This window comes from Mirounga leonina, unplaced genomic scaffold (assembly GCF_011800145.1).
Source record: "Mirounga leonina isolate KUSES-001 unplaced genomic scaffold, KU_Mleo_1.0 Mir_166, whole genome shotgun sequence".
Lineage (NCBI taxonomy): Eukaryota > Metazoa > Chordata > Mammalia > Carnivora > Phocidae > Mirounga > Mirounga leonina.
Genome location: NW_023270418.1, coordinates 37,443,821 through 37,454,327, shown reverse-complemented (window position 1 = coordinate 37,454,327; position 10,507 = coordinate 37,443,821).

Sequence of the window (10,507 nt, the reverse complement as noted above, 5' to 3'; positions counted from 1 at the left end):
CAGGCTACAGGGCACGCCTGTGTCTGTGACCTGAGGCCCCCACAATGCTCAGCCCCCCACTAGCGGGAGCCATCACGGCCCTTGCCGGAAGGCTGGAAAGCTCAGGCGCAGTCACCCTGCTGAATGCTGCGGGTCTTTGGGGAAGGTGGGGAGATGGTGACCCCAGGGCCCGGGGTCCTCCCTCTAAGCGAGGGTCTGGGTCCGTGAACTGGCTCGAGCCTCGGAGTTGACCGGGGTCGGGGGGCCGTGTCTCTGTTGTCGGGGTTCAGGGGGCATGTTTGCTCACTTGACCTAGGGTGTGTCTGCTCATACAGATGGACTGTGGATCCCAGGGCATCCCCTCGATTCCCTGCTAGGAATGCCGCAATCCACCAGCTGTCCCTGCGGGTCTCTGTGAGCTGGACTGGGCTGCCTACTGCCTGGACTCTGCCGTCCATCCGGGGACCACGTCCGCCTTGCGTTTGGTGGCCACGTGCTGCCGCTGGGCCCCCGCCCCCCGGGATCCAATTTCTCTCACAGGGTTTGGGCTCCCAGGTCAGAGGCTGCAGTTTCCCCGAGAGGTGCCTGCAGAGAAGAGTGACTGTGGAGCCCTGAGAGTCTGCCTGGGACCCCCCTCGGTCACGGTGAGATGGGCATGTCCGGGGCCCCTTGGGGTGGGCGAGAGCCTTCCCTGGAAGATCACGCTGGCATTAGTCTCCCTACGCCCCTGGATTCCCCTCAGCAGAAGGCAGGGCGGCTCTGGCATTTCCGTCTCCCTGGCCTGCATTTCAGCCAACCCGCCACCCTGCGTACACCGTGGGATGCAGAATCTCTGCTCAGTGGGCCTGAATTCACGCCCCTAAATCCGGCCTGACCCCCTGGATGCTCCCTTCTCCGCCATCCCACGGCCTGAGTGCCCAGCGCAGGTGTCAGCTGGAGAGGCTTGCGGCGTCTGGGAGCAGCGCACCCCTGCGCTCACACACCGCGGGCCTTGAGCCCAGGCCCCAGGCGTCAGGGGAGTCAGCCCAGGGGCTTGTTTCTATCAGGGACATTCATCACGGTCCCTTTCACTCTCCTGCTCAGAGAAGCGCTCGTCCCTAAAGGTCAGCCCAACAATTGACGCGTTGTCTTCTTTTTATTTTTATCATATAAGCATTGCTCATGTTATCAAAGATTCTTACTGAACATTATTTTAAAATTTAAAATTGTTTCCTTTATTTTTTGAATAGAGAGTGGCGCGTGGAAGCAGGTTTCCATGGACCACGGAGCTGGGAACAGCAGAAAGTGACTCTCACAGTTTGGGCTCGGGGAGAACCCGTCCTGCCTCTCCAGCTTCTGGTGGTCCTGGGCTTGTGGCCACATGGCTCCAGCCTCTGCCGCCGTGGTCCCGTGGCCGCCTTCCTTGTGTCTCTGTGTGTCTCTTCCTGTCTCTTGTAAGGACACGTCATTAGGCCCGCCCTAAATCCGGGATAGTCTGCTCTCACAGCCCTTCAGACCCTTGTTCCAAATAAAGTCACGCTCGAGGTTTCCAGGTGGACATGTCTTTGAGGGGCATCATGAACCACGGCAGGGCGTTAGGACAAGCGTGAGTAGCCCACGTCTCCCTCACAGATCGGCAGCACCCTCCAGTTCTGTTCGGCACCAGGCTGGCGAGGTGGTGAGAAGCTTCTGGACTCCGATGTCTTCAGCAGTATCTGCTGGAACGAACACGCTAGAAGGTGACAGTCCGTACCGTGGCTGAGAGCCAAGGTGGCAGGAAGGGGACACTGCCTGTCCCCTGCTGCCCAGCTGATGTGGGCGGGCTGTAACTGGTGGTTGGTGCCCCCGGGAGTCTGCGGAGGACAGAGGACGGTCCTGCTCACGTCCCCATTCCCTCGGAGTGGAGGCCCCATGGCAGCTCAGCCTCGCTCCAGGTCCTGAGGCCAGGTGCCCTGTGCAGAGGATGCTCCTGATCCGGGTTCTCCTACACCTGTGGCAGGAGACACGACCGCTCTCCACCTGCAGCCTCAGCGTGTACCTCCTGAGTTGATCCGGGAAGCCGCATTCCCAGGTCTGCGGCCGAGACTCTGGGATCAGACTCTGTGCTGAGTGTGGGGAAGGTGGACAGACCTGGGGCTACGACCCCCCTTCCCCAAACAGCTGTGTCTGGGCGACTGCCTTCTTTCTGCCGCTCAGCCCCCAGCCCCCGCTCTGCGCTCGCTCCGTGGGGCCCCTGGAGACCTGCTTCCAGCTGCTTCCCGGGGTGGGGGGTGGGCATCGGCTGGGGCAGTGGGGGAGGGGCTGGGGGGGATGCGTTGGAGGACGTGGGGGGCGCGTGGGAGAGCATCAGTGGGGCAAAGGGCCGGCGTGGAGGGAGGGGTGTGGGGGAGCATGGGGGGGATCGTTGGGGGGGGTGTGAGGGTCGTCGGCGGGGGCAGTGGGCCTCCTGCCCCTTCCAGTCCCGCACACACCGGCTCCGGCGGCCAAGCGCCCTGCGTGTCTGAGCGCCTGGATCCTGGTGACCCCACTCTCCCTTTCTGTTCTCGGGGCTCACAGCCTGCCTTTACTAATACCTGGGGTCCCTCTCGGTACTCGCGGCCTTCCAACACCGAGTAACAATCCCCTGTGTGAACTTGCCTCCATTTGAGACACCTGTCCCGGTTCAGGTTTCTCCGACTTGGTGGAAGTTTCCGTGGCCGGCAAGGACGTTCTGGCCAGCTTCTCCCAGCTCTGTGGGAGGGTCACAGCTTAGGGCCCTGGGTGTTTGGGGGGGCGGGGGCAGGCATTTCTGCAGACCACTGCTCTGCTTTTGGAGAGCAGGTCCTGCCTCGCTCCCGGGCCCCGTGGGGCGGCCTGGCACGGGACAGAGCCCTCCTGCCCTGCGAGTGGGGTCCGCGGCCCACCACGCTGCGGGCAGGCTGCGGGGCCCCGTGGAGCTCGGTCAGGCCGAGGAGGAGAAGCGAGGGAGCAGCTCCTGGAGGCCCGGGGAGACCGGCTCTGTCCACACCCGTGGCCTGTTGGCAGAGGTCTGGGGCCTGGTTCGCAGGGGCTGAGCTGGGGTGCGGGCTGACCCCGGGGTGTTGGCTCTGTCAGATGTGTCCCCAGGAAGCTTGCTGCCAGAGAGCAGAGTCTGAGACACAGACCTGAAGGCTCGCTGTCTTTCAGGGCTCAAACGGTGGGGGTGGGGGGCGCAGTGCAGACGTGGTACTGAGCAGGTCGGCGGGGGGCGTGGGGGGCCGCTCACCCTGGGGGCTGTCCCCACCGCTGCACCATTTCTTCATGGTCCATTGGTTTGGGGGGAGGGGAGGATTTGCCCTCTGGTTACCCTCCCCCACGGGTCAGAACGTCACCCAGGGTGTGGGATGCTGGGGCAGCCCTGGGCCGGAGGGGAGGCTCTGCTGGGTGAGTCTGCGGGAAGCCCCTGGAGGCCCACCCAGAGCGGCTGCCCAGTGCGCCAGCGGGGGTGTGTCGGGGCTGCTGACTCTGGGGGTGCTGGTCCCCGAGGACAGAGCTCTGGCATGGGCCTTGCTTGGCTAGTTGGCGGGACTGCAACGTGGCCAGAGGTCTGGATCTGCACTGATTCCCGGAGTGACTGAAGAGGATTTGGCTGAATGTCCCCAGGCCTAGAACACAGGGTCGTGAGGCTGGGACCAAGAGGTCTGGGGAGGAGCGGCTGGACGGGCCTCTGCAAGGGGACAGAGCCCTTGGTGTCCCGTGGGAGTGCCCGCCCAGGATGTCACGGCAGTTGGCAGAGAGATGGCCAGGTCACAGGGGGCCAGCAGCTGGACCCCACAGTTTTCCTGGGCGTGGACTTGCTTTTCCTGCCCACGGAGCTGCCGTCAGCACAGCATCCATAGACCCAGCAGCAGCTCCTTCACTGCCAGGGACCCGCACCCCCACAGCTTCCTGCTGATGCTTTCATCTTGGAGCAGTGAGGGTGGCTGGACTTCAAGCCACACGGTGCCCGTAAGCGCTGGTCTGATACCAAGGCAGGACGGCCCATGAAGATTCAGCTATGGTGTCTGCTGGGGGACTGGCTGGGGGGGGGTGGGCGCCCTCCCAGCGGGGGGCTGTGTGCGGGGCAGCCACGTCCGCGGGGTCCAGGGGTCATGCCCACTGTTACGCCTGGCCGCCTGCTCTTAGGATGTGGCTCTTCGTTCCAGCTTGGAGGTCTTGGCTCTGAAGGGAGGGCCGCTCCCACCCATGGACACGGGACTGACTGTTCGAATCACGGGTTGGGAGTGGCCCTGTGGTCTCTCCTGCCTGGGAGCCACCAGGCGAGACGTGGAGCTGCCATCTCAGCTGGGGCAGCAGGTCCTCACTTCTGAGGGTCAGACTGTGGCCCTGAAGTGGGAGGAAATATATGGAATCCAGTGAGACCAGGACTGAGGCCAGATGACTGGGACCCTCAGCAATAATAAAGGCTTGTTTTCACAAACCTTATCTTGGAGTAATTTTTGGCTTGTAGAATAGTCCCCAAAATAGCACAGAGAAGAAGCATGTGCCCTCCACCAGCTTCCCCTAACGGTACCACCCTCAGACCCACGCCTCACATTGGTTCTGCCGTGGACCACCCGCGGGCTGCACCCTGACGTCTCTCGCTTCCCTGCTCTGCCCTTTTCCGGTCGCCTCTCCTCTGCTGGGCAGCACCTCCTTGTTCCTTCCTTGTCTTCTCTGACCTTGACACTTCTGAACAGCCCTGGTCAGGTATCTTGTAAAATGTCCCTCACTTTCAGTCTGTTGGATGCTTTCTCATGACCAAGTGGAAGTTTTGCAGAAGCGAGGTGCCCCTCTTAGTGCACCATATCGGAGGGTGCAGGCTGTGGTGATGCGGGATTCCTGGAGGGGCTAACCTCCCTCGCTTGGGTGAGGGGGTGTCTGCCAGGTCTCGCCACCACTTCTACTTCTTAAGTTTTTTTTTTTTTTTTTTAAGATTTTATTTATTTATTTGAGAGAGATAGAAGGACACGAGCAGGTGGAGGGGCAGAGGGAGAGGGAGAAGCAGGCTCCCCGCTGAGCAGGGAGCCCAACGTGGACCCCGAGATCATGACCTGAGCTGAAGGCAGCCGCTTACCTGACTGAGCCGCCCAGGCGCCCCTATTTCTTAGCATTTTTCTACTTCTTAACTAATTTACCATTTTTCTACTTTTTTAACTGATGAATATCTGCAAGAAGTTACTTTGAGTCTACACACATAACTTGTTTCTCTTCGAACGTGGGCCCGCTGATTGCAGTATCCGTCAGTAGACATGGCAATTCATCCCACAGTTCGTGCTGCTGACTTCTCCTTCCCTCTCTCCTTCCACGTTAATGAACTGGGATTCCTCTATAAAAATGAGCTGTTCCTTCTCATGTATTTACTTGTCCAATCATTTATATTACAATGGACTCAGTGATATTTGTTTTATTCTCTGGGTTATAATCTCATTTTACAGCTACTAAGTTCTTTGCTTAAATTGTTCCAGCTCCGTGCGGCCTTTGGGTGTGGCCTCTGACACGCCTCCATCAGTTTTTGAACACTTCCTTATTTTCTGCCACCACAAAACACTCCAGGTGTTATTATTATCTCATAATTTCCTTGTCCAGAAGCTCAACTACTTCTCCAAGGAGCCCCGGTTCCTTTTATTGGAGAATGGTATTTAAAAACCAAGACCTGGGGGTGCCTGGCTGGCTCAGTTGGAGGAGCATGCAACTCTTGATCTCAGGTCATGAGTTCAAGCCCCACATTGGGTGCGGAGCCTACTTAAAAAATAATAATAATAGGGCGCCTGGGTGGCTCAGTTGGTTAGGCGACGGCCTTCGGCTCAGGTCATGATCCTGGAGTCCCGGGATCGAGTCCCGCATCGGGCTCCCTGCTCGGCGGGGAGCCTGCTTCTCCCTCTGACCCTCCTCCCTCTCGTGCTCTCTGTCTCTCATTCTCTCTCTCTCAAATAAATAAATAAAATTAAAATAATAATAATAATAAAAACCAAGACCTGGACACTGGGTGTGGTCAACTGCTCCTGGGGTGTAGGTCCTCTCAGTAGGGCCACACTAGAAAAATACATGTGTGTATATTAGCTACATACACACGTCCACCCATTTATCTATTTCTATTATCTATGTATCTCTATCTATCTGTCCGTCTATCAATTATTTACCCAATGCGTATTGTTTTAAGCCACTGGGGTTGGGGTGTTCTGTTACACAGCAATAGCTGACTGATACATGTGGCTGGGACTTTGCAAACTGTATTTCCAGGCTCCCTGGCCAGCTGGCTTCCTGGAAGTCACCGTTGAAAGGTGGGGAGGGGGGAATGGATTTCCTTCCCCTTGCCAGCTTCTTCAGAGCCCCTCTAGTCACAGAGGATGGCTCCTACTCATCCCAGCTCTCTTGGGCACTCCCACTACCAGCTGTGTCAAACCCCCCAGTGCCCCTTTCGGCTGCCCACACCCCAGCCACGGGAGTGGAAGCTGTTCTCTGCTGCTCCTAATATCAGTGCCTCAGGGTCCCCTTTTCCTCTTCCAGCCTCCAGCACCCGAGTAACCAATTCTCTGGATTCTCTTTGTTTGAAACACCTAGTGTGGTTTCCTTTTTCTCTTGGGACAGTAATTGATACAGGATGGATTTTTAGCTCAGTCCACAGTCCAAGGGCTGGAAGGAGACTACAGAGCAGGTGAGGGGGCAAATGGGTCCCCAGAGACAGAGCCTCAGGAAGGAGGGGCTTCACAACTTGTGGGGTGCCACAAAAGCAGGATTTGGGGGATGCATAGCACTAAACAGTTACAACAGAGAAGAAAGAAGGGTCTCGCATCAATGACCTCATCTTCCACCTTGAGAAATTAGAAAAGAAAAAGAAGAGCTAATTAAACCCAGAGTCAGAAAGGAATATCACAGATAAGATGAAGCAGAAAACAAAATGAAGGGGCGCCTGGGTGGCTCAGTCGTTAAGCGTCTGCCTTTGGCTCAGGTCATGATCCCAGGGTCCTGGGATCGAGCCCCACATCGGGCTCCCTGCTCAGCGGAGAGCCTGCTTCTCCCTCTCCCACTCCCCCTGCTTGTGTTCCTGCTCTCGCTATCTCTCTCTCTGTCAAATAAATAAATAAAATCTTAAAAAAAAAAAAAGGAAGAAAAGAAAACAAAATGAAGCACCAGAGGAAAATCAATGAATTGGAAAGCTGGTTCTTTGAGAAGATCAATAAAATTGATAAATTGATAGGAAACAGAGAAGGCACTAAATATGAACACCAGGAATGAGAGGCAACATCACAACAGATCCCACAGATGTTAGAATTATAATAAAGGGAATATTGTGAACAAATTTCTGCCAATAAATGTAGCAACTGAAAGGAAATGGACAGATTTTTAAAAAAGATTTTATTTATTTATTTGAGAGAGAGAGAGAGAGAATGAGAGAGCACAAGAGAGGGTAGGGTCAGAGGAAGAAGCAGACTCCCTGCCGAGCAGGGAGTCTGATGTGGGACTCAATCCTGGCACTCCGGGATCATGACCCGAGCCGAAGGCAGTCGCTGAGCCCCCCAGGCGCCCAGAAATGGACAGATTTCTTGAAAGACATAATTTACCAAAGCTTGCTCAAGCAGAAGTAATTTGAAAGCTCTCTATATTAAAGAAAAAGAAAACAAAACCAAAACCTTCCCACAAAGAAAGCTCTGGGCCCAAATGTCTTTACTAGTGAAATCCATCAAACATTTAAGGAAGAAATAACACCAATGCGCACACACTCTTACAGAAAAATTGGAAAGGAAGAAATATTTCCCACCCTTTACTCTGAGGTCATATTAATTACCCTGATGCCAAAACTACGCAAAGACACCACAAGAGAAGAAAAACTATAGACCAACATCCCTCATGAACACAGATGCAAAAATTCTAAACAAAATTTTGGTAAATCAAACCTAACAACATATGACAATCATGACTAATTGGGTTTTATTGCAGAAATGTGAGGTTGTTGAGCATTTAGAATCAATGTAATTCACTGTGTTATCAGACTAAAGAAGAAAAACCATATAATCCTCTCAATAGATGCAGAAAAAAAAACATTTAGCAAAATTCAACACCCATTCCTATAAAAACTCTCAGCAAACTAAAAATAGAAAAGACTTTCCTGATAAAGGGCATTTATAAAAAGCCCACAGCTGACATCGTACTTAATGACTGCATGCTTTTCACTGAAAGCGGGAACACGGCCAGGATACAGGCTCAGACCTCACCTCGGAAGCCAAGCCAGTGCAGTCAGGAAGAGAGAGAAATAAAAAACATCTAGACTGGCAAGGGAGAAGTAAAACTTATTCACAGGTGACATGGTCTTCTATGTAGAAAATCTAGAATCTACAAAAAAGCTGCTGTAAGTAATGGATGAGTCTATCGAGGTTGTAGGTACCGTAAGATCAATGTATAAAAATCAATTATATTTTTATAAACTGGCAACAATCAGAAATTGAAATAAAACACCATTTTAAAAAGCGTGAAAAACATGAAATACTGAGAGAAAAATCTGAAAACAGATGTGAAAGGCCCATGCAACTGAACACCACACGTTGCTTGGAAAAATTAAACACATAACCAGTGGAGAGATAGACCATGTCTGTGGGTTGGAAGACACAGTATCACTAAGATCAATTCTTCCCAAACTCATTTGTAGATACGATGCTATCTCAGCCCAAATCCTAGCAGGCTCTTTTGTCTTCCTTAAATGTTTGATGGATTTGCTTTCCCAGGAAATGCAAACTAATCTGTAGGGTCAGAAAAGAGATCGGAGGTACCTCTTGAGCAGGGAAGGGGCATGAGGAGTCTTTCACGGGATATGGCTGTACGTAAGGTCACCATCCTGACTGTGACGATGGTCTCAGGTGTATATTTATGTCAAACTGATGATCTGGACACTTAAGCATGTTCAGTGTGTTGTGTATGAGCTACCCCTCAGTAAAGCCGTTTAATTGCAGCTATTAGATGAATTTTGTCCTGAATTTTCCAGAGCAGAAGTCATGAGTGTTTTCCATCTTGTAACATAAAATCATAGCCATAATTTATAAGAGGAACATAACATTCCAGAATTATTTTAGCAATTAAAGATTTAAAATTAATCATAAAAATATATTCAAGGCAAAACTGTAATGATAGTAAAAAAAAAGTCAGTGTTTGCAGGGGTTTTGGGGGAGGGCAGAATAGGTGGAGCAGGGCGATTTGGGGCAGTGGGATTCATGCAGCACTGTGCATTTGCTACGACTCACAGAACTTTATATGAGTGAGGCTTATATGCAAAAGGAAAAAGTGAGTGAGGAAGTTGGGGATCCCAGGATGGCATGCAGAAATGTGACGGACAATCCAACTGTATTACAAATACATGAAGTGACTTCCCTGGGAGCTGGGGGAGGGCATAGGGCTCTGTCCTTGGGGGCTCCACACAGAGCCCTCCCCTGGGACTCGACACCACCTGGCAATATCTGATTTCCTGTTACTCATACTGGGTTTCTCCAAAGAGCAACAGTCAACCCTCTGTGAAAAATGGCCACAGCACTGTCAGTCAGTGGACAGCGTGGGCTCAGGGCAGAGAGGACACATGGGGTCCACTGTATGGATCTGCTGATCTCTGGTTAGTGAGCTCAGGGTGCTCCTTCACCCTGCCTGATCCTTGGTTTCCTCATCTCTAGAATGGAGTAATGTGAGCACCTGCTTCCCAGAGCTATGAAGGGCTTTAATGAGGTGGGGCAATTCAGCACTTGGCCACTGCCTGTAGATGATAAGCCCTCATGAGGTGTGAGCTCTGAGGAGTTATTACAGAAGGCATAGCATACCCCATCACCCCAAAAGATTTCATTTCTTTATCCACTCATCCAGCCACAGACCTATTTGCCCACCCACTCATCCATCCACCTATTAACCTACCCATGCACCCATCCACCCACTATCCATCTACCCACCCGTTCACCCATCCACCCACCCACCCATTCATCCATCCACTATCCACCCATCCACCCATCCACTCACCCACCCACCCATCCACTCATAATCCATCCACCCACCCGTTCACCCATCCACCCATCCACTATCCGTCCATCCATCCACCCACACATCCATCCATCCACCCATCCACCCATCCATACAGTCAGCCAGCCAGCCACCCAGCCAGCCACCCATCCATCCATCCACCCATTCATTCATCCACCCATTCATCCATCCACCCATTCATCCATCCACTCACCCACCCACCCATCCACTCATAATCCATCTACCCACCCATTCATTCATCCACCCATCCACCCACCCATCCACCCATCCACTATCCGTCCATCCATCCACCCACACATCCATCCATCCACCCATCCACCCATCCATCCATCCATACAGCCAGCCAGCCAGCCACCCACCCAGCCACCCATCCATCCATCCACCCATTCATTCATCCACCCATCCACCCAGCCACTATCTATCCATCCACCCACCCATCCATTTATCTATTCACCTGCCCATCCACCCATTCATCCATCCATCCACCCATTCATCCATCCATCCATCCATCTATCCATCCAACCACCCATCCACCCAT